Source organism: Neofelis nebulosa, chromosome 6 (genome assembly GCF_028018385.1).
Source record: "Neofelis nebulosa isolate mNeoNeb1 chromosome 6, mNeoNeb1.pri, whole genome shotgun sequence".
Classification (NCBI taxonomy): Eukaryota; Metazoa; Chordata; class Mammalia; order Carnivora; family Felidae; genus Neofelis; species Neofelis nebulosa.
In genome coordinates, this window is record NC_080787.1 from 46,932,720 (window position 1) to 46,939,264 (window position 6,545).

The window sequence follows — 6,545 nt, forward strand, 5'->3', positions numbered from 1 at the left end:
GGGGGCACTGCTGCCTTCCTTGCTCAGCTAAAAGCCAATCCTTATTTCTCTCTTTCTCTCTCTCTCTCTCTCTCTCTCTCTCTCTTTCTCTCTCTCTCCCTCATGACCAAGTACCTTGCCCAGACAGACCCTTTGAGGTAACAGGGTAACAGGGTTATTCCCGCCCTCAACCACCATAGGTTGGGGTCAAATGAGGAAGTGTTCTGGTTCTGCCTGAAGCTCACTTTGAGGGCCGTGTGTTTATTTCTGTCTCTGCAAGAGACAGTTTATTGATTAATGGAATCTTTATTGGGGTTATTAGGACGAATAAAACACACGCACACGCGCATAAATCCATCGCTACCCCTCCCAAGCCCCTGGCTGGTGAAGCGAGTTCTATTTCCAGCCCTGACATCTTGCCAGTTTGTCATCCTCCTGCCTGGCCACATCAGGTTCCATCGGGTTTGAGTTTATTGGCTACACGGAGGAGTTTATGTTGTCATAGAAATTAGCCTTGATGGGCAGGGATATGGCCAGGGGATCAGGAGAGGTCAGCAGCCTCGTGGTGTTGGCACGGCTGAGATGTTAGGGGGCCTGGAGCCCTCTCCAAGAAAAATCAAAGCTGGCTCTTTGCAGCAGCAAACGAGTGCAACGAAACACCCCAGAGGGACGGGAGCTTGGACGTGATTGTGAGCTGTCCAGACCCCACTCCCCCCCTTCCCCCCTCCCCCCTTCACCCCAACCTTCCCGGTGCCCCCCAGTGCCAAAAATCCTTCCCCGTGCAATGGAGGCAGGGCCGGGAGGCCCGAGGTTAAGCCTCTCTCTCCTCCAGTTCGTGGTTAGCTTTCGTAGGCTCTTGGCCGTTTGACAAAGTTGGATAATAATTCAATATTTCTCACTGAAATACTTGACCTTATTGTTAGCTTTTGTGACAAGGGGAATTTAAGGGAGCTGCAAAAATGCAGGCAAGTGTGGCTGAAAAAGGCCAGGGTATGCCACTGAGTAGTGAACAGTTTCTTTTTCTGACATCTATAAAATTTAGGTGAAAACAGGTCAACATTGACGTTGGCAAATGGGAAAGCCAGTTCTATTGTTAGCAAATGAGCTTCAGATATAAATGTAAGTCTGGTTCAATCAAAACCACGTTTGGTTTTAGACACCAGTGATGTGCTTTCTATTAAAAAAAAAAAAAGAGGGGGGTTATTTATTTAGACACACAAAGTAAAAATATATTTTGGCCCAAAGGGTCCTTTTCTGAGTATCAAATCAACTTGTTGAAGTACGAGATGGGACTTCTTTCGTTTTCCTTTTAAATTTGTAGGGCACACGATCCCAGAATTCTCTCTTCTCTTTATTTCGAATTGGCAAGGGCTGTTGAAGATTAAAATCGTATATTAAGAAAATCCTGCATTGCCTGATGTAGGGACTTGCTGGAGACTGCCAGCTGGTGGCTGAGAAAGATATAAAGTTATAGGATTCAAATATATGGCTCCCCAGGTTTGGCCTGAGTATTACAGTCATTTTTATAGGTTCCACTCAGGAGTCTCCTAAGACATGTATGTTTGAGCTCACAGAGGAGGAACGTAGGAGAGGTTCCGTCACTTGCCAAATCCAGATTATGGAAGACCGGTTAATTTTAGCCTACTGGGCAGGCTTGCTGATCTTACTTTCCCTCTGTCCTTGGACCATCCGAAGTCCTTGTCCTGTGAGGAGCTGGAACGCAGCCTCCCACTAGCAGATGAGGTCCGCAGTCAAAGGTGAGCTGGTTGATAGGGCTCTAGAAGGGTTTACTCTTTTTCTCGGGAAGTCTTTTCTCCTTCTTCTTCTTTAAATCGAGGTGAAATTCACGTAACAGAAAACTCACCATGTTACAGTGAACAGTCCAGTGGCATTTCGTGCACTGTCAGTGTGGCACAGCTGCTACATTTCATCACCCCAGACGCAAACCTTGTACCCATTAAGCGGTTCTTCTCTACCCCCGCCTCCAGGTTCACGTGTGAGTGCAAGTCGGTTAGCTCGGGGTTCCCACCGAGTGTCATATTAGGGGCTGTGTTTCCAAAAGGGGCTGGGAAGGGAGTGTTTCTAGTGGGGAGGGGTGGAGGCCTGGGCCGGGGGTCCGGTGGGGAACGGGAGAGACAGCATCTGGAAGCCCCCGGTACCCCAGAACCAGAGACTTGCTGCACTTTCTGAGGCTGACTTTCGGTCTCCTGCTGAGGTGATGATCCCTTTAAAATTCTCGGCATTCTCACCCTGCTTCCCCCAACGCTGGCCTGCCTGGGTCTAGGAGGCATTTTATTCCTTTAATTTGCGTTGGTAGGCGTCCAAGTCTGGCACCAGGCAGTCCCCACTCGGGAAGCCGGGAGGTGGTGGAGGCTCACCCAGGTCTAGAAAGGGAGCTCTCCCCGGGATGCTAACTGCCAGCTGTCTCCTTCAATACACATCATCCTGCTGGATAATCATTTTCAAATGGCAAACAATAATAAAAGCTTTCCTCTATTTTGCTTCCAAGTGTCAACGTATCTACACAGGCTATAGATGTGTGCGTGCGTGCGTGCGTGCGTGTGTGTGTGTGAATTGTCTGTCTGAGAAAAAAAGGACGTTTGGGGAGCGTTCGAGTATGCTGGGGAAGGCCGGGAATTGCCTCAGGTTGCTTTCCACTGGGGGAGGCCGAGCTGGAGTGTGCATCAGAGACAGGACTGGATTTTCAGGTGACTTAAGTTTTCTATATGTGTCTGGAGGGAGTCTGCAGGGTCTCTTCCGAGTCGGTGCCCTGTGACTTCAGCGACAGCTTACAGCGGAGAATGGGATAGGAGAGCGGGACCCAGGGGCCAGATTTGGCTGCTGAGGCAAGTGACTAGATCCTGAAAGAAAAGTCCCAAGTCTTCGACCTCAGCAGGTGGGTGAGGTTGATGTCCCCTCAGGGTGCATGTGTGTTCTGGGGCTACACAGAGTCTCAGGTCTCATCTTGACCCTTCTTCCTGGAGTGTCTAGTTTCCATAAAGAGGTTCTGGTAGGGGGAAGTTAGGCTACTTAACTGGTAAGTAACTTCAGCCATTTTTTTAAAAATTTATTTATTTTGAGAGAGAGAGAGAAAGAGAGAGAGAGAGAGAGTGAGCAGGAGCAGGGGAGAGGCAGAGAGGGAGGGAGAGAATCCCAGGCAGGCTCCGCACCACCAGCACGGAGCCCAGCATGGGGCTGGAACTCATGAACCGTGAGATCGTGACCTGAGCCGAAATCGGGAGTCACACACTGGACTGACTGAGCCACCCAGGCACCCCAGTTCAACCGCTTTTTAATGTTAAAATGCAGATGAATAAATTATGGAATACAACACAACATTCACAGGAGTTGTAAAGATAAAACAAGACTTTGGAGCAATCTTCCACTTGTAGGAGGGTACCCTGGGCCAAACTTAGGGTTTGCTCTCTGTAGTCAGGTGGCTGTAGTGAAAATAATTGAGAAGTCCTGTCAGCGTTCACAGCATTTTTCCAGAGGCCTGTGGAGTAGCTGGATCTCGTAGAATTTTCTCCGCTCGCACCCTGCCCTTTCACTCATGCAATTCCGTAGCCTCTGACAAGCCCCAGGGCCCCCTCCCTGATGAGGACTTCCTTACCACTCGTCCCAGCATCTGTAGTCTGCACCAAGAAGGTATGCTCTAATTCTCACACTCTTTCAGTTCTCTGTTTCTGCCTAACACCCTCCACCACAACGTAGTGGTTTAGACAACAGCCATTTGACTGCTCACGAGTCCGTGGGTCAGGAATGCAGGCAGGGCTCAGTGGGGTGGTTCTGCTGGGTCGTCAGAATCCTTCCCCAGCACAGGCTTCTAAGAGGCACAAAAGCGGAAGCTGCACGTCGTTGGAGGTCGCCCTTGACAGAGGAGATGGGCAGAGTCGCTTCCGTTGTGTTCTGTTGGTCAAAGCCAGTCACAGGGGCCAGCCCAGAGCCAAAGGGGAGAGGAAACAGACCCCCAACTCTTAACAGGAGAAAGGGCAAAGGATTTACAGTTATCTTCAAACTACCATGTAGAGTTGACATCCAACCTGTCTGGCTTTGAAGCCTGTGATCTTATCTGCTCTGCAATCGTTCCTCTTAGATATCACAGTTCTCCATGACCCCGCGTGGTGCCATTTGTAGCGAGACCTGGTCAACCCTGGGTGGTCATTCCAGGCACCGGTAACAGACGTGTGAGAAGAGATTTGGGGCACGAGGCATCTCCACACAGGCAGAACCCTCTTCATCAAAACACAAGTGTAAGAGGCATCCTGGTGATGGAGAAGTGCATGCCTGGCAGCGAAAGCTGAGTCCCTCGTATTTTGCAGAAGGGGTCGTTATACGCTTGCTTGAGTCCCGTGGTGAGTGGAGTATATGTCCCATAAGCCAGAGCTGAGGAGTTGCGGGACTCTTGTTAAGGGGAAAATGGGAGCTCACACTACTCAACAGTTTCGAGATCTGCACGGGATTGCTGGGTGGCAGGATTCCTCTAGACTTGCCCAGGGCACCTGGGGGCAGTCGGGCTGGGAGGCCTGCCCTGCTCAGGGTCCAAGAGCCACCCTTCCAGAAAAGCAGAGAAAGGCGCTATTGTTTCTTGCCACTTTAAGGAGCTGATGACAGTACAAAGGAATGCAGTGAGGACCCTCCCTCCTCACTGTGGAGGATTAGAGACTGAAGAACCAGACGCTCAGCCTCTGGGCACAAGGTGTGGGAAACACTGTGGGGGCAGAGAGGCGAGTGAGCCTCTTCTGGAGGGGTAGCCATGTTGATTTTGGAATTCTACCCCTCTGCCTCCCAGCTCCTGAAACCTCCATGTCACGGGGCCTTGGTTTCTTCATGTACCCACCGGGGATGCCGGTTCTTAGGAAAAAAAATTCTTCTGAGGATTGAATAAAATAAATAGAAGGCCTAGCATACTGCTTGCCACACGGTAAGCACTTAATAAATATTAACTTCTTTCTCTCCAAAATGTTAGAAGACAGACCTTAGACATCAGTGAAACCAATTTGTGAACGACCAAACCGAGGCCTGGAAATATTAAAATAGCGTGTCGAAGCAACATGTTCATGAATCCCTATGTCCTCCTCTTGGCTCAGGGCTCTTCCTTCTGTCCCACGGACGGCTGAGTCCCTCTAAGGACCTAGAGCGCTTTTCATCGCCGCCACACTGTGACTAAAAATGGCTGCCTTTTGCCTTTTTTCTGGGGTAGAGTGCTCTATGTGACCCTGAAGAACATGGGGCTGATCAGAAAAGAAAATGCTAGCAAAGCATGAAAACAAAACAAGACCAAAAAACCACCACATGCAGGGGAGCCTGGGTGGCTCATCTCGATAAGCGCCCAACTTCGGTCTGGGTCACGATCTCACAGTTCGTGGGTTTGAGCCCCGCGTCGGGGTCTGTGCTGATGGCTCAGAGCCTGGATCCTGCTTCAGATTCTGTGTCTGCCTCTCTCTCTGTCCCTCCCCTGCTCGCACTTTGTCTCTCTCTCTCTCTCTCTCTCAAAAATAAACATTAAAAAAAAATTTTTTTTAAAAAACCAAAAAAAACCACCACATGCAAATTCAATGCGAACTTCGTTGAATAAAGCCATCCACTGAAATCACACTAGCAAGTCCTTGCTCCTCTATCAATTTCTTTTTCACTTAAAAAAAAAAAAAAAAAAGAGTGATTTTCAAAGATCAGAGTTCAGAATGACAATAAAGTGAAAAATAAAGTGTGCTCCTTCCTGTCTGCCTCCTCTCCCCCAGTGGTTCTACCGCAGACAATTTTTATGCCTGTCCAGCACTGTCTCCCCTTCATCAATGATCAACAGCTCCAACTATGCAGGTCCTCTGATAGGGCATTTCAGTCTGTGGGATTCAGTTTCCCAGATAAGCTGGGACTCAGGAGGCTTGGAATTCTGTGAGACACTGTGCTGGGGCCCCATCATCTGTTACCAAGCAACAAGTAGCCCCCAAACTTAGTGGTGCAAGAGAACAAGACTTTGTTATGCTCTCAGATTGTGTGGAGAAGGCACAGCAGGAATGACTTGTCTCCACTGTAAATGTTTGTGGCCTCGGCTGAAAGACTGCAAAGGCTGGGGGCGTCTTTGCTTACATGTTGGGTGCCTGGATGGGCTGGGCAAAGGATGGTCTTCGCTGGGACTGCCTCCCTCCAGGAGGGCCTCTGCGTGGCTCTCCAGCACCGTGGCCTCTGGGTAGTTAGGCTTCTAATATGGCTGCTTGGGCTCTGAGGACAAGTGTCCCAGCCACCCTGGTGGGGGCTGCAAGGCCTCTGGTGACATAGCCTCAGAGGTCACATGGTGTCACTTTCGCCATGCTCTATTGGTCAAAGTGGTCACGAGCCCACCCAGATTCAAGGAGGGGGCCCTACCTCTGAAGGGAGAAACGTCAAAGACTTGGCAGCCATGTTGTTAAACTGTCACATCCGTGAACTTGCTTTCCGAATGCCGAGAGCCCAGCATCTGAAGGATTTCGGTGCTGCTTCTAGAAGAGAGAGGCAATCTAAGAGGTGAGACTTCGACATTTGCTGAATTTTCATTTGCCACACCTGAAATGTGGGACCACAGCACC